Genomic DNA, 18782 nt, shown 5'->3' with positions numbered 1-18782 from the left:
AGAATGGATAAGAATCCCTAATAGATTTGTTCATTTAGCAAGTGTTTCTTGAGACCCTATCCTGTGCCAGGCATTGTGCCAGACAGAACTCTGCCTCATTATGATTAATTTAGTAGCAAAGAAAAGAATAGATTTTAGTGATGGGAGCACTGAAGGCAGGGAACCAAGAGGCTTTTACACTAGTCTACCGAGAGGTAATGAGTAGTGGCAATAGGAACGGAGTTTATTACACTATATGTAGTGCTGACTTCTTTATTTGCCCATTTTAATTGCACAGCACAATTCTTGGCTCTGCTATATATTGTGTAGAAATTCTGATGTACCTATTTACACATACGTGATGAGCTATGAATTGCTTATGATTTCATCTATGCATGGCTCGTCATCACCTCCCATGAGATCACAAGTACTCAACGAGTAAATGACTTCTATGTTTTAGGCATGTAATAGGCACTTAATAAATGCTTCTTGATCAATAGATTTAAGACCTCTCCAAATCTACATAAGATTTACAGAAATTTATCAAAGAACCCTCCCTAAGACCCTACAAAACCACATGCAAGCCAGATGTGAGCACAGGTCATCCAGGCTTTTGTGATACAAGAAAAATTGGTTCAAACTCCCATCTCACCTTCAGTGGGACACCTGGCCTCCCTGGGAACCACTGAATGTCCTTGTAGTGTAGGTTTGGAGTGGAGGAAAAATTTGGGATTATCCAGGTCTCCTGTTGTGCCAAGTTTCTGGGTCACCTGACTGTCTCAGTTGTGCTTTTCTGACTCTTCTGCCTCCCTTTTCCCCATTTGCTGACCTCTATGATTACACTGTGCCTCCCTGGATAATCCAGGACAACTCCTCATCTCAAGGTCATCATTTATTATTTTTGATAAATAGAACTAAATGGCTCTCAAGAAATGCTATGCTGCTAGTGGTGTAGAAGAGTCGCCATTTCTTAGGTGGTTATTTTGGTTGTAGTTGCACCTTAACCTTTTTATTTCAGTATTTGCAATATTTATACTTTTTTCTATTAGTTTTCTGTTGCTGCTATAACAAATGGCTACAAACTTAGTGGCTTTAAAAAAACACAGATTTATTAACTTGTTAGTTCTGGAGGCCAGAGGTCTGAAATGTATCTCACTTGGCTAAAATCAAGGCGTTAGGAGAGTTCTAGGGCAGAATCAGTTTTCTTGCCTTTCCAGTTTCTAGTGGCTGCCTGCATTCCCTTGCTCACGGCCCCTTCCATCTTCAAAGCCCATAATGGCCAATGGAGTCTTTCTCACTCCATCTCTCTGGTTCTGACTCTTCTGCCTCCCTTTTGCCCATTTGCTGACCTCTATGATTACAGTGTGCCTCCCTGGATAATCCAGAACAACTCCTCATCTCAAGGTCATCCGATTAGCAACCTTAGTTTCCTCTGCAACCTTAATTTCCCCTTGCTGTGTAACGTAACATATCACAGGTTCTGGGGATTAGGACATGGACATTTTTGGTCAGCCATTATACTGTCTGCTACATGTTTCATTTCTTGTAAGGAAAAATTCAACATAGCAAGAAATTTTTAATGGATTGGTAAATGTAATTTGAAATCTATATTCACATTCCCTGTGTGCAGACATTTGCATTAGATATGTGTCATTTTATGTATGTCGTCCTTCTATGTGTGTGGCTCTAGGAAAATCCTTAAGCTTCCTTCTGTACAATTTCTCCATTAAAAATGGAACTTCTGACACCAGCTCTATCAATCTCGCTTGGATAGCTATATATTTTGATAAGCAGCAATGACAAATGAACTTTAAGAAGGAAATCTTGAGAAAAATCTTCATCAATTTTTTTTAAATTGCTACATTGATACATTCCTCACTCCAGCATTGAAAAAATAATGTTTTGGCTGTACTTTCATGACTTTTCTTTCTGTCATTGATGCCCTATAGGATTTCAGAGTGTCTTCACTGCTTTTGGCATTGCTTTTTGGCAAGGTGCAAATAGGTTGCAAACAAACCAGTAGATTGAACTGTGTAGTAGCCCTTCTAATGGGTATTTTTTCAAACCCAAAGGTTTAGAAGGTGCCTTGCTTTATGGCTATAAGTTATATAAAAATAGTTGTGTAGCTTTCCATGCACAAGATACATGTCTCAGAGTTAATTCCTATCATGCTCTGCTGAAACATACTGAAACCAGAGCAGAGTGCCAACAGATTTGGGAATTGCCCAAATTAACTGTGTGTGAAGAGCCACCCTGCAAAAATAAAAATCTATAATAATGTTTAAAAAAATGTGATTAGAAATTGTTTTCCTTTCGAGTAAGCTTGAAAGGAAGGGCAGAAAGGGCACAAGGTGAACCACCATGACTTAGCTCCATCAAGAAGCACTCCAAGTAAAACAGCCCAAATACAGTTTTTAGCACCTCTGGTTTTCAGGACACAGTTGGATGTAATGTCAACATCAAGGAACTGCCAGAATGAAGCTTACTGGTGTGAAAAAAGCATCCACCCCACTCCCTTCTGAAGAAGCTTCTAAATATCAGTTGTCTAAACCTATTGATAAGCATGGATGCATTATTAATGAAGCCAGCAGCCTGCCTGGTGCTACTCAGATGGTTCAAGCATTTAGCAGGAAATATTTCTGTGAAGTTCTGCACAAAATAATGACAGTGTCTGTCTTAAATCGAAACAAATGGCTGTTGCAAGCTCTGGGGAGGCTGGGAGCAAGCAGCTGCTTTGCAGAGCAAGGCGGAGGGGCACCACCTGCTGAAGACAGGCGGGCAGGCAGCGGCCCACTGAATATTGACTGCTTAATAATTCAGGATAACAGGGACCCCTGGCTCTTCAAACATGGCACTGCCCCTTCATCACGGGCTTTTCATCACCCTAATGAGCTACTTGAAGAATTGGATGCTAAAATGTCTTCCAGCAATTCTCAAAGTCTGGGACTCAAACTGCCACAAAGAAAAGTTCTCCTCCACAACAAAGGGTCCATGTCCCTATTTTATCCCTCTCTTCTTTTCTCTTTTTTCCCCTCCTTTCTGCCTGCTGCCCTCTCGTCTTTCTTCCTTCCATCTTCTTTTTCTTCTGTTCTTCCATTTGTGTCATGAGAATGCTAAGTAAAATATTAAGTTAGAAAAAAGCTTTAGAATCAACATTCTCTGCAAACTTTTGATGCAGTATATTACAAGAATGACAATAACAATAAAAGAGGCATGGGTAGTCCAATTAGCCTCCTACTAGACACATCTGAAGGAGATCATGTGCTCGACGGGGCTTTTCCCTTGAAGATTTGCATAGTTAAGCTTACAGGTGACTCCAAATCTCCTATCATTTGACAAAGAAAGAGATAAACTCTTGGGTTCAGCAGCATGATTCCAGCCAACTTGACTGCCCCTTAGGGTACCACCTATGAAGCCTGATTCTTGTGACTCAAAGATCCTAACTGCAAGACGGGATTTGAGGTTTAATTGGTCACACAAAATGACAGTGTGGGTAAAGTGATATTTTAATAGCAAAGGAGGACTTGAGATAAGATTGGAAATGTCTGTCCTTAAGTATATAAGTCATTTCAGCATTACAGTGTGTGGCTTTCCCGGTATCCATTCTTCCCTCATTCCTTACTTAACAAAGTCTTGATTTTATTCTAGACAGTAATGGGCCTAAATAAAAGACTATGTTTCCTGGCTTGTTTTTGCAGGTGAGGGTGGCTAATGAAATGTAAGCAAAGGCATTAAGACATTGGGTAGGATTCCTGGGATATCTCATTAAAGGGACTGACTCGGTTAGAAGACATGTCCTTTTGTGCTACCTCCCCTTCCTCTTTCTCTTGCCTGGCATGTGGCTGTCAGGCAGGAGCTCCAGCAGTCACTTCAGGTCATGTGTCAACCGTGAGAACAGAAACCGCAACTAAGAATAGCAGAGCACCAAGGTAGAAGAAACGGAGTTGCTCTTGACCAGGGGACATCCACATTAGCCTATGAGTGCCCCTCCCCCAGCTTTCTTCACATGAGAAGAAAATAAGCCTCTACCTTATTCTAGCCGGTTCAATTTGGACTTTCTGGTATATGCAGCTGAACATAATTCTTTCAGAAGCACTACGACTGGTATCATTTTAGGTTCCACCTTTTGGATTCAAATACTAGTTTTTGAAAGAGAATAAAAAGTGATATATTTACTAGTAGGGGAGATATTGCTAAAATTTTTTAAAAAGGGGTATTTTTGAGAAGGATCCCTCAGTAGTAACAGCCTTTGAAAAATATTTTCAGAGATGATACACATGAACATTCATTCGTTCTTTTAAACATTCCAAATGAGACAACTTGAAAGATGATGCAAGCAGAGGAATGAAAACTTCAAAATGCCCCAAAAGCCAACAGGGACTCTGTCAGTTCTAAATTCCCGCTCTTTCCAGTTTAAAATATCATTACTTGCTCTATAATACTACCCTTTTGGGCAGGAATTAAAGTAGGTCATCTAATCATACTCCTCTATTACCAAAATCATTCCAAAAATTAGTTCTATAATTTTTTTTTGAAATATCAATGAGTTTTCCTGGCTGTGTCTTCCTCCTGTTAATATTAAGCACCCTATTCCCCTTTGGCACTCATTAATCCATGTTGTCATATCTGAGACATTTTGTTCAGATCTTATAGTGTCATTCACATTGGCTGTGGTTGTTGACAAACTCTGGGTACCTGTTTTCACTTAGACAAAAGTAAAAGTGTAATAGAGGAAATAGAATTGTTCTTCTCAAGCTGCCACCTGTTGCCAGACATTTGAATCACTTTGCAATTAACAAGCTTATTGTTAAAGTCCAATCAATAGCAATGGTCTTAGAGATTTTTATGAAAATTCTGATATAGAAAGCCATGAAGTTAATTGCCAATTTTGTTTAATAAGTGGAAATATTTTTTGCCTGCTAAGTTATGGAATTTGTTTGCTGAAATGAGGGGAAGGTGGGGTCATCAATTAAATATTGTTCAAAAATTTAAAGATTTGTACTAAGAAAAATACCTCAAACAATCAGAAGTGTGGATGTGAAGGTGACATATCTGAACACAACCAACCACAGTGCAAAGCAAGATGGAGTTAATACTATAAATAAAATAATACTGAAACTTAAGGAGAAATTACTTCTAACTGTGGAATCAGAGAAGGGTTCTGAGAGGAGGTGAATCCTGAAAGATAAGAAAGAATTTGAAAGTTTGCAGAATGTAGGAAAGCTGGATGGTGTGGAAACGCCAGGTAAATTTGGGAGGACAAGGAAAGTTAGATTCTCAGAGGCAGGAGAAGGGGGGAAGGATGTGGTTTGGGACATACAGCCTTCTCTTAGCTTGACTCTTGTTCTTCAAAGCCAAATCTTATAAAGGGGACAGAAACGCAACGAACAAATGCCTGGGTAAAAATCGGGGAGGTAGAATGAAAGGGGAAACAGGGCACTATGAGAAAAAAACAGCCAAAGCTGGGCCTTGCTCAGGCAGGATGCCAGGCGTTTCAGGTGACATTGACAGTGTGACCTGAAACTGTCCGCATTTGTGACATTTGGGGAGAGCACATTGCAAGCAGAGAGGGCACAGTGTGATGTGTTTGAGGGACTGAAGGTGTGTCTGAGAGGAGTTGTGGCAGGAGGTAAGTGTGTGTGTGTATGGGGGGAGGTAATATAGGAAACAGATCATTTTGAGCCTTTTCTCCCATGTAAGGACCTTGGATTTTATTCTGAGGGCACAGAGAAACCATGGACAGGATTTATGCAAGGAAGTGGCAGGATTTGGTCTATGATGTAGCAGACCACTAACTGACACATGGATGACAGATTGGAGAGAAAGCGAAGAGACTAGACCATTGCAGTAATCCCACTGAGAGGTAGTGGTGGTGTAGACCTGGGCGTGGCAGTGGGTTGAGAGATACCTGGGAAGTAGAAGCAAGACGATTCACTGAAAGACTGGGTGTCAGATTAGGGAAACAGAGAGGGAGGAACCAAGTCTAACACCCTTTAAAGTCTCTTAACTAAAGTTTTAGAGAATTCTTAGAGTTGTGATATTCAGAAAGAAGCTAAAAAAGAAGTTGGAATTCTCTAACATTTTCAAGATTCCTATACTATTTACAAATTATAGAAAAAAATAAACATAGGTAGTTTATTCTGATGTTATCAAAATTGGAACTATTTAAATCATAGTCTCGCTTCTAAAGATCCACCACTTTTAAAAATAAATTGTTTTAATGAATTAACCTTACTTAAAATCTGAAAGTTGATCCCCTTAAAGAAATATAATATTCTGTGATAGTTGTAGGCTAATTTTTGCAGTTTTCTTGCAACACTTCTGAATGTCTTATTTCAATTAAATTTTCTTTGATTCTGGCAATTTATAGCTTAATCTCTTTTTTGCTAGTGTTAATGATGAAATATTCCTGTGATGGTGGTAGGGAGATTCAGCTGAATAACTCAAAACTAATTTTAACCAATAAGTCTACTAATGTTTCTTACTAAGACTTTGACCAGATGTGTAATAAATAGCAAAGAAGACAGACTCATTGTATTTCTCACTTTTGCTCTTAATTCGGGGAAATGATGATCTGAGTAATCCCAAAAGGAGTAGAAAAGGAGTCATATCATTTGAATGTCACAAAGTTACCTGTATAATTAGCTAAAAGCCATTTTAAAATAGTCTGCCTATTACTATCTCATGCACTGACATTTTTAAACAGCTGAGAAGCTGTGTGTGCGTGTGTGTGTGTGTGTGTGTATGTTTTTTCAAATTTCAAAACAAAAAAGTTTTCACAGCTCAAGTAAATCAGAAGGTCAAAGATATTTTTTTTGGCTGTTGCTGTTTCACCACATAGAAAAAAAGGACTCCTTTCGAAAGATGTATTTTTAAGTGTCTTTCAAAGAAGTTTGGATTTGGGCTCCTTGTGGTGCCCAGGAAGTGAAATGAACCATAAATGAGACACATCAAAAGTAACTTACAAAGAACTTTTTTAATATTAAAGTGATGAATCAGAGCTCAAATTAACAAGTAAAGGAGTCCGCCTATAATGAAAATCTTTTTCCAACATAACACTTCATTATAAAGGGAGTTTTTCTATAATAGAAGCAAGTGTAATTACATTTTTATATATAATTAGGACATTATTATCATTTCACCATATCAAAGTTCATTATGAGACATCTCCGATACATTTTTCATAGAGCAAAAATAAAAAGAGAACAGGAATCCTTCAATTAGACTCATATAAGGACATCCACAGAGACTGAGAGAAGCTGATCAAACAACTTACTTAGCCCAAAAGGGACCAGGTAGAACCCACGTTGCTTTTATGACACAGAAGTTGCTTTTTTTTGGTATCTCGAATAATTTCTAATTATAGGCTTTCACCCGTTCCTATTCAACCATAAGAAATTAAAGGTGCAACATTCTCAGCTGGAACCCAACTTTCCCCAACATTTCAAGCTGCTGTACCCCAGATCCTTGTTGTTTACTGGGCTTGGCGTAATTCTTATTGTGCCTGACACAAACACCTGTCAAACAGAAGGGAATCTACAAACTGCTCAGTTTACCGGATTTATAAAAATGACTAAGGTTCCCTTCTGCTCCCGGGCCCACCAATTTGTAACATCTTTGGAAGATAATTAAAGAAGCTTCTAAAGAAAAGTGACATGTTTTAGAACAGGTTGTATAACAGAAATGTTATATAATAAGAATATATATACACACCTCTATAAAAGAAATTTTATAACAGAAATGTCTAGTTGAACATGAAAAATTTGTCTCATGTTAGGATTTGTAAGCATGAGTGCAAATAAATTTTCAATTGTAGAAATTAGCATATTAACATGTTCAAAGTTAATTAAAACAAAATGCATCTTTTATGCATTATTTTTCAGTGAATGTTGCTTTCGGAGAAGATGCAATGAGGAAGAGAGCGTGATTCTGGAATCGACTCTTAGTGCTCCAACCTCAGAATTTCTTTTCAACTTATTGGAGACCCCTCCGGAGCAATGCCCCCCTGAATTTGTCAGGTATGTTCAGCTTGGTTTTAAGATCTTCAGCCTCTGCTCTACATGTAGGCTGCATGGATACGTGCCAGGGAAAGATTTCTTTTCTTCTAACCCGCTTAATTAGAAAGTCAGCACTTGGAGCCGCAAATAGCTTCTGCCTTGTACCGACAGTGAAACTGAGACTCACAAACGCCTGGAACTGGGGTCTCTGACTCCATGGCCAGGATCTTTCTGTTCCACCTCATTCCAACAGCATTTGTTATGTTGCTCTGCAATTCCCACCGCTTAAAAAAATTTTTTTCTAAATTAAATTATCTCTACTGCACTAGGTAACTTATCTTTTAAAGATTTTTTTTTATATTTGTGTGTGGGTTTGTTTGATTATTTTGTTTAATGACATGCCATCTCAAACTCCCCATCTATTTTGAATAGCAGATTGATGTAATTAATATATGTAAACAAATAAAATACATATAGACTATCTCCAAAACTAATGATTCAGAAGGTACCTCAGATTTCCAGGTTTATAATTTTAAATGCCAGTTATTATTATTAAGCTATTACAAAATATCCTAATTAATTGGATTTACTTATTAATAGAATTTAAATGAATAGAGAGAATTTATGTATTCCAATTTTACCTGGGCTCTGCAGATCCTTTTATTCTTCGGGCTTTTGACTTTTCTAGATACATATTATTTCTTATAATACCCTCACAGATTGCATATCGAAATGTTAAAGAAGACTGAGCCAGGTCATATATGACAGAGATGGATTTGAAATCATGTTTTATTACTTGTGTCACACCACACTGCTTCTCAAAATAATTCGTAACCCACAGATAACAAAATTGTGATTCACTTGTTTAAACATTCACTCGTATAGTTGTAAGTATAGTTATTTAGGCAAGTTCAGTCCTGATAAAAATTAGCTTGTCTCCTTCCTTTCTTAAACCAAATTTAGTGATCAGTAACTTCTTACTGTACTCATGTTTCTGCCTATAATCAAAGTTGTTTATGAATGGTATCATCAGTGTGTTATGGATTAAATCTTTATCAAAAATAGCAGCCAGTATTTCTGTGCTCCTTTTGAATGTTCATGAATTTTGTTTGCAAATAGAATTTTCTATGAGAAATTCTCCCGTGGAACTAAATACTTTCTCTTTTCTCTACTGTACTAAAATACTAAATATTAAAATGATAGTAAAATTAAGAAGATAGTCTCTGCTAATGAGTCTTAAAGAAAGAGGAAAAAATCTGCTAAAGTGCCTTCTCATTCCTTGCCCTCTAATTTTAAAAACCCTAAATTAGCAAAGTGATGTGTCACATTTTCCCCTGCTTCACCTTAAAAAATAATCTTTCAGGTACATAATTTAAACGTAACAAGTTAGAAGTCTACAGACTATCTTCTTTTCTTTTTAGCTAAAATAAAATCCATAGTCTGTTTAATATAATCAACAGAGGGTGAGTTAATCCATTATGGGATTTGTTTTATTAAAGCTTTTATTATCATATGATCAAACCATGTAACTCCTGTCCTATCTCACAATCAATAAATGGTTTGACAGAAGATGAACAAGTTTATATTGTGGACAATACTGTCATGCAGCCTTGTCGGTGCGGCGGGCAGATAAAGTTTTGAGATCATTTCAGACGAAGTTCCCCTGTCAGTGAGGAGCCTCTGCGTGAATTCGTGTGTGTTTGGTTGTAATTGGTTTTGCATGCTCTGATTTTTTGAAATGTGTGTGCTCTTTGTACATTCACATACAGTTGTTTATTTATTTCTTCCCTTTGACTGTAGGCTCTTTGAGGGAAGAAAACCTATTTATCATTTTATTTATACCTTTTCACGATACTGATAAAGGGCTCTGCCTACCATGGGTCTTCAGTAAATATTATTGACTTGTTTTCTAACTGCCGATCACTATTAGATTTTTTTTTTTTTTTTTTTTTACTTATTTGTTTTATCTTAGTTCTGTGGTTCTGCTGTCTCTCAAATAATCTGAAAACTTCTTCCTTTTAAGAACATATGAATGCTGGTGGGGAAACCTGGGATGGAAGGGCTATAATTTATTATAATACCCCACTGCATTTGTGAGAAATACATTCTAAGGTTTCAGATGACTTCCTAAGGAAGTGCTAAGTATGTGCTCCCTATTTACAGAGGAGACATTTTTTCACAAATCAAAGAAAGTACAGCTTTTTCCACTTTGCTTTCGGGATACGTGGCTGGTGAAGCACCCCTTTTAGCCTATCAAAGGACGGATGGGACGTTCAGAGTCTGAAGTTATGTGGATTCATATTTAATTATGTTGGCCAATTATTTTGCTACACTCACAGAAGGGGGAGAATGGTGCCATGGAAGAGAATTCCCAGACCACATAAACTATTGCTATCCCTCCTAGCCATCACTCCCATACTATCTGCATATTCTTGTAGTTTTTTTTTTGAAAAGAGAAACTTTCATCTGTGAAAAGAATAGAGTTAAAATAAAGTGCAACAGAGAAGGAAGCTGCAGCTGGAATTGAGCAATGTACTGGAAATGCTTGCATTTTAGAAATGCATTTTTTCTTCTCTAGAAGTAAAACTTCTTGATCTCATCATGTTTGCTGTAAAGAGCTCTAGACATGTTTTTACAACGTCAACTCCCAATTGGACTGATTTCTTACACTTGAACATAGAAACTCTGTTCTTTTTAACCTTTAGCTTCTTCAGGTTAATAGTAATTATTATTTTTTCACAAAACATGTGTGTTTTATTTGTATTTTATTCTAAGTGGTGGATTTAATTGGGACAGCATTTAAGATGAAATTAAAAGGAGGTTTGTGCAACATTTAATGGGGTGAACAATTCTCAATGCAATATGCTATTTTCTTATGCAGGAAAATAGAAATTTTATGAGTGATAAATTTAAGTGTCTAAATCTATTCCCTTTATTAATGTTTCTGGCCCAAAGTAAAGGGCAACTTATAAAAGGCTGAAGTGATTTTGTTTTAAGGTTTCATTTATACTTTCACAATTGTTAACATAGAATAAATGCTTTTATATTTCTCCAGGTGAACCTCTAACTTCATATTTCTACTCTAGAAAATTAAGCAGGTAGTGGTGAACTATCATTCACAGGATTAGACCATATTATTTAGCTTATACAACCCAAGAAATATACTGAAAATTCTTTTTCTTCTGTGAGAGCTGCTCTTGAAGACCTATCTCCCTGACTGTCTGCACCAGGCCGTATGTGCGGTATTTGGCCCTCATCACACCGTCTGTTTGTGCTGTTTGCCTGCTTTCCTTTAGATAGATGCTCACGGGCTGACCACAATGCTAATAGCTGCTTTCATACAGCTCCCAGCCTGGCAGTAAAGCTCACAAGAAGAGCACAAACATGAGGTTAATGCTTTCATGATTTCAAAAGCAATGTTAGCTTGTTTTTCCATCATCTTCCTCCAGAACAGTGGCTTTTCCCGGAAGACTTGCCCCCAGGTTGAAACACAGTGAAGCCACAGTGGTCCGGTGGGGGGGGGGGACAGAACCCCTATGCTGTGGGAAGATGCAGGCCCAGCTCTGGTGCTGTGATGTTGCATCTCAAGGGCAGCTTGGACAGCTGTCATGGCCAGCTCATCTCTTGTCTTTCCTGACCTCCTCCGACCTCATTTCATCCATAAGTAATGTCTCAAGTTTCATCCAGAGGCTGAGGCTCCCACTTGCTGAAGTGATTATTAGGGTCCTGCAGCCGACCAGTTGGCCAGATGAGCGTGAGGAGCAATCTTGCCCAGACGTTCCCGGCCCTAACAGATGGCCGCGGCAGTCATGTTAGAGGCACTGTGTGCTCGTTCCCTTCTAGGCCCCTTTAAAGCTGTACCAGCCAAGTTGAGTGCAGGAGAAGTTCCAAGCAGTAAGGCTGATATGAAGCCTAAAAACCACAAACATAAGAAGACAGTAAAAAAAGGACATTCTGCTGACTAGGGTATGGGTAGGTTGGGACATTGTCCGGGAAATACTCTTTTCCATTCATTCTAGTTTTTTAATCGTAAATGCAGGGCCCCCTTCTCCCATCCAGCGCTTCTGTGTGATTAAGGAAAGGCTCCCTCCAGTGGGACACACATCCTAGATGTCAGTCACTACCTGCTCCTCAGCCTGCTGCATTGTCCCTGCCATCGTGTTTGCCTGCAGCAGTTCTTTAGTGACATCAGCTTCTGGCAACGACTCTCCTCTCTGGCGGCATCAAGAGCGCGCCACCTCCAACAAGCACAAGGCCTGGACGGTCACTCTCTGAAGCGAATCTGCCATGTAGACATATATTCATGCTGTGCGTGTCACTGGGGAGGCCAGGCTATCAGCATTATAGACCACTCCCTTAATAACATATGCTTAGTCTTACTTCTAGGGAGGGGTGGACCCTTGTTTCCAAATAGCACAACTCAAGGGTAGCTTTGTCACTATTTACAATTAACCAGTCAGTTCTGCTCTCTCAAAATACAGTGGTCTTTATAGCCTAGCAACTGTTTTAAACAAATGTAATGCTTTTCTCCAATCTCTGGGGAGTTTTGGCATTCCGGTTGTGTCACTCATTCTGATTCACATGTTCGTTCATTCATTCAGATATTACGGAGTACGTGTTATTGTCAATACTCTATTTAGGTGCTGGAGAGGCAACACAGGGCCAGGGGCAGGGTTGCTGACTGTCTTCACAAAGCTTCCTGCGTAAGAGGGAAGAAGAATGGTCTTTCTTTTATGTGTCCTTATAAGATGCTTATGAGCTGAGCTCCTTTTACTCAGAAAGAAGCCGGGATTCTCAGCGTGTTTCCTCGGAACTGCCTACCCCAGCTTAGAGAGTACTGAAGAGGTGGGGTAATGAGGTGGCCTTGATTCTGCTAATCTAAGTCCCTCAACAGCATCTCTCGAATCAGCCTCTTTCCTTTGGCCGAAAACTATCATCTCAGTCTGGAGAACTGCACATGTCCTAAATGGTATCCAGTGCCTTGTCCTAAATTGTACCAGTCTCTTCTAGAGGAGCCAATGTCCCTTCCATATGGCTGTCAGAGTTATTGTAGAAAGGACATCTGGTCGTCACCCTTTCCCTTGGCTGGAAGCTTCCAGGTGGCTTCCTATTGCCTGTAAATTCGAAATGGCTTAGCTTAGCACACAAGGCCCTGTAAAGTCTGCTACAGACCCACCCCACGTGTCCCATCACTTCTCACTTTACACACCACGCCCCGCATGTGCGCTCTTACACACACACATACACACACACACACACACACACACACTCATGACCTAAGCTCTGGCCACGCTGACGTTCTCACCATTCCCCAATGCCACCGCTCATCCAAGACTTCAGGCCGCTCTCTCCTCTCTGTCCAGCAGGTAAGCGTCTCCCCACACATTAAAGATGCAGGTACAGTCTTGACACATTTGGCCTGGGAGACAGTGCTATTCCCTCCTCGGAGATCCACAGCACTTTTTCATTCCTCCAAATAAATGATATTATAGGCTTTCTGCTTACAGGCGTCCTCTCCATTAGACTATGAGCCCCTTGAAGAAAGGGGTCGGGACTCACCCACTCGCATATCCTAGAGACCTAACAAAATCCCTAGCTTGGAACAGCTTGCTAATAAATGCTTCTTGACTGAACGGATCCATGAAAGAGAAATTGATTGTTCCTGCTGGAGGGGCTTATGTCATCAATGCCCCTCTATTCATTGTTGAAAAGAGCATGATAATAAAGTCATTGTATGGATATTTCCAGAGGGAGTATGTGACCACTCCTGGCACACACCATGTTCAGTATCTGGAAGAAGGGGTGCACAAAACCTTTGCCCCTGATTTCTCATAGCTCCCCCGTTTTTAGCCGTTGGGTCAAGCCCCACAGGCAGTCTTTACTTCTCCCATGATTATTTTCCTTGGGCTTTGGAGGAGTACAGCAATACTGTTTGGGTGATTGTTTCTCTGTGATGCCAAGATGTTTCAAAACAATGTTATGATGGCTGGTCGCATCTACTACCACTGAGACAAGCCCAGAAGTTAAATTATGAAGCAAACGTAAGCTTTGAAGAAATTTTTATTTAATCTGTATTCCCCTGTTTCATCTGCACATCCATCCAGCACAATCTGCATCATTATTAGCCACATCAACTTGCTTAAAAAAAAAAAGAGTAAAAAGTAAGACATCTGTGTTATAACATTAATATATTCAAAGGTTTTTACTTTCATCTTGCAGGCATTAACAGTGTGTAAATGCAATGTAAGCGCAACTTACAACAGCACTAAGTTAGCAGAGGAAAAATGTACTTAGGAGCATAAAGAAAGAAGGGGGCTTACAAGAAAAAAAAAAAAAAAAAGAAAGAAAGGAAAGGTATGTTTGTGTGCAGGGGACAACCAGGAGGGAAATTATGTAAAAAGCAGTTTTATCCATAAATAGAGTATTTTGCCTATTGCTCTTACAAGAGCTTTATTTCTAATTGGTAGCACAATTTCTAAGGCGTTGAGGCAACCCTCAAGCAGTGTGCTGAAGGTGTGTTTGTGCTGCTATGCCCTCTGGCTTGGCTGCCAGCCTATTCCCTTAGATCAGAGCCAGAAGGCAGACTGTTTTCGAATACCGATCACCTCACCCGGACCTAATCCTTTGAGTTCTCTTTGGCATCTATTCCTTCTGCCAGTTTCCTCTTCTGTTCCTCTCTTTTCTTCTGAAGTTGACAACAAAGACATCCTCAGGGCCCTCCTTGATGTGAGACCACTCTTGATGTTATTACAGTGTGGTTTTTTTTTTTTTTGTACCCTAAAGTTGTGCTACTTTTATATTCAGCTAGCACAATATTTGCACACCAGAAGATAAAGAAAATGTGAATATGTTATACAGAGTGATCGTTTCTTTTTAATTTTGTACCCCTCAGTGTTTTTTGATGTAAACCTTTTCCTTCCCTGTCACTCATCTCCATACCTGATCAAGAACCTGAAGGTCTCTCTTTATAGACGATGTTACTTCTATACCTTAAATTGGCCTGACCTGCCACTTTTAATTTTAAAAATATGGCTATACGGGATATGGATGAATATGGAATTTCTATGAAGCACAAAACTTTTGAACGGTTCCTGTCCTCTGTGATAGTGAGTTTTAAAAGGGAAATCTCCAAAGAGCTAATTAGTAGACAAGTAGAGCTGAGCCTGAACAAAGCTGAAAAGATAGCAGCTAACTAAAAGGACCTGGCCATAGCTGACAAAAATCAAAGCCCTGACAGAGAGCTGGCAGTAACCTTGGGCTGCTAACTGACAGGGACAATAAAGAAAAAAAACCAAACCTCTGAACCTGGCAGAGAGTGACAGCCCTACTGCAGGCTCTCTGAAGAGCACAGTGTCTCCACCACAAGGAAGCCATGATCTTCCGGCAGGAAAAACCAAAGGCTCTTGCTGCCCACCCCAACTCCGAAAGATGTGAGCTGGCTCCGACCACCACGTCTGGAGGAGGGAGAGGCCCAGGAGCTTTGAGATGTTCCGTGAGAAGTTTCAGCTGGTGGGTAACTTGAGAGTGAGAGATGTCTTTCTGGAGTGGCGGGAAGAAGGTAGGGCAGCCCGGAAGAGGAGGAACGAGGCTGCTGCTGGTGGCTCGGGCGGAGGAGCCAGGCCTGAGAAGGGCAGGCCAAGCCCTAGCTGGAAAGAGCCCATGCCCGCCGGGACCGACAACCAAGAAAACATACTCAAAAAGAAAAGGAGTGGCGTTTGAAAGAAACTTGAGGCGTGTCAGGAAACAAGGAAGGCGGGAGTCAAGGAAAAGAGTCACAGCAAGGGCAAGAGTAGTTCCTCCTTAGAAGAATTATTTGCAAGGAGCAAATTATTTCTGTGGAGCAAAGAGCCACGTTTTAAAACTCCTAGCAGGGAGAGAAAATGATGTGAAGAGAAAAACTCTCTAAGTCACCGTGAAGAGAGAGAAAGTTCTGGAAGTTCTTCTAAACTTTCTATTAGGTGTAGGCACTAATGAGCCCTATTCTAAAATCCTAAGGGTATAAAGGTCATGAGAGGTAAGAAAAAATACTTCTGTTAACTGAGTGATCTTCAAATTTCTGTGTTTATGACATCCTATTGTATATTTCTGGACATATGAACAGTCATATTCGGGAAGGCAGCCAAGCCCTAACAAAGTATTGCAACTACCATGAGGGTGATACTTGAAAGCAAGCACTTAAAAAGCTTTCTGCTTTGCAACCCGAATGCTAATAACATATATTAGATGGTTTTTATTATCTCTAAGTAAGGTCTTAGTTCCAGACACATTCTCCTGATTCTATATTTATCCCTGCCCGTGATACTAAAATCTCAATTCTTACTGACATTTTAGCACTTGAGGATATGATCAGTGATTGCAGACTCCAGGGATATTACCTCAGAGGGAAACAAGCAGCAAGACCAGGTGAAAGCTTTAGAAGTAGAAACCAAGGGATTTTTTAAAAGAAGGGCACATAAACATGCTTAAATTCAAGGAAAATGCATCCCAGTTTTCTTGTGCAGACTCCAGTGCCTGACAACCACATACCTCACAACGGAGAGGGAATAAAATGAAAATTACATATTTACTATTCATCTTAAAAGTTTTATCCAATCCTCCCTACACCACAATCCTATTTCCACAAAGAACACTTTTGGCAAGTTAAAAGCTTGGCTTGATTCAGAATGAGTCTGAGCTCATACATATGTCTGAATCTGAACTAGAATGACAGATAATTGAGAAAGGTCTCTCTGAGTCAAGCAAATATTTGAAGATTTGGATCATGGAAAATCTGCCCCGTACTAAACTCGGGGTAAAAAAAAATAATAATAATTTTCTCTTTTGATCTGGGCTGAGATTCAAGATCCATTTTGGAAAAATAAATGTGCATCCAAAGACTGTGTTTCTTGAATATATCTGCTCATATTTAGAGTGAGTTTTTTTAAGCAAGTAACTTAGAAGCTATTATAAAATGCAACCTAGCAAATACTTGGTGTTGGGTTCTCCTTAATTCACATTTACAGAAAAAATAAGGGTTTTCTGCTTCTTGTGTAAAGATGATGCTACTAATTCAACCCCAGTAGAATAAGTTGTCAGTTATTTTCTCTAGGGATGGAACAAGATTTTTGCTGAGCCACTTTAGAGCTTAGCCAAAAACTTGCATCCTCAATCAGTAGCATATATTTGTGATCCTGGGCCAGGATTCAGAATAATACTAGGGAGAACTGGAAGGGTTTTTAGTCCCTTGTTGTACAGATGAGGAACCCGAAGTCCAGAAACATTGAAAAACTGAAACTCAGTGGCTAAGCGGGAAGTAGAACCCAGGCCTGACTCTCTCCACCCATCTCTGCCTATTAAGAAGCAAAGGAACCAAACAGGTTTAGACCAGCCTAGCTTATTTGCTTGTTTTAGTGTAAATCTATTACTGCTTTGACTCTAGGTCAAAATAAGCTGTCCAAATATAAAGGCTTTGATGACCATCTCTATGTGGTGTGTCTTACTACCGACATCCCTCTCCTCTCCTTCTCTCCTGAAGTGTCTTCTGTTGTTGCTTTCTGTCTTTTCTCTCTCATTGCCTTCCTGAGACATATCAGTTTAAGAAAACAAAAATTGGTTATTGGTTTCCCCTCTAGCACCTAGAACGGTGTCTGGCATACAGATACAATGGTATCTGGCTTACAGTAGGTGTTCAGTAATATTTTTTTCAAATAGTAGAGGAACCAGTGGTTTTCTGTTCTTAGCTGAAAATCAGACAGTGGCCCGCCTGATTTTTTAAAAATAACTCTTTAAATGAATCTTAATTAGACTCATGAAGATGACCCTAATAGGCTAACTGCTTCCACGTTCAACTTTTGCTGGTGGTTATATCTACTTGATTGGCTCGTGTATAATTTAATAATGAAAAGTTCTCCTACATTTGATTGATTAATGCAACTGCTTTAAATCCTTACTCTCTGAATACATACAGCTTGTTTGTATACTTAATTGATTTTCCATTTGTGGTTCTCTGTGATAAAACCTTGAAATGTGTCATAATGAAATGGAAGAGAGAGTTGAAAACATAGTCTTCTAAACATAGGTTATATATGTTTCATTTACACAGTTTTGAACAGATTTCCTTTTCCTTTTTTTTTCCTGAGCATCTTCAATGGGAACTCTATGAATCGGAATACAGTTCATGTTTCTCATTCTTCTTCAGTCATCTAGCCCTTAGCCTTTTAACAAACCTGTCTGTGGTAGTACCACATATATTGCTATCAACACAAAACCATAGAAAATAAAACATTTTCCCATTCTGCACATTGCAATTACCTCATCTCAACATTGACTTTCTTTTAGTTTTCCCTTAAGACTAGAGAACAAAAATATTTTTCTAAAGGACAATATGAATTTTATTTCTTTAAAAAAAAAAGAAAAACTGACCGGAGTGGAGGAAGTGATGTACTTACATTATGATAGTTTTAATATTTTTCAGGAAAATCATCAGAAGATAGCAATATGTTAAATGCCAAAATATCTCTAAGAAATGGCAGAAAAAAAATTCAATATCCTTCTGTTAGCATGAGTGTCATTCTGGATCAAGCCTTGCCCTAAGTAGTCAATGCAACCTCTTTCCATTATTTTCATTGTAGAAGAATAGATAATTCTGTCCTTCCTGCCTGCCTGCCATCATCTTCTTTTGTCCCAAAATGTACTTTGGAAGTATGGAAAAATAATATTTGAGATCTTTTAAATACATTTTGTTAATGAAATTTTTTGTTTGTTTTGAAAAGATTTACTTAAAGTGATTTTGAAAAAGCTCATGTACTTCAGGGGGGACTGTGTTTT

This window comes from Eulemur rufifrons, chromosome 18 (genome assembly GCF_041146395.1).
Source record: "Eulemur rufifrons isolate Redbay chromosome 18, OSU_ERuf_1, whole genome shotgun sequence".
Lineage (NCBI taxonomy): Eukaryota > Metazoa > Chordata > Mammalia > Primates > Lemuridae > Eulemur > Eulemur rufifrons.
This window is presented reverse-complemented; position numbering follows the sequence as displayed.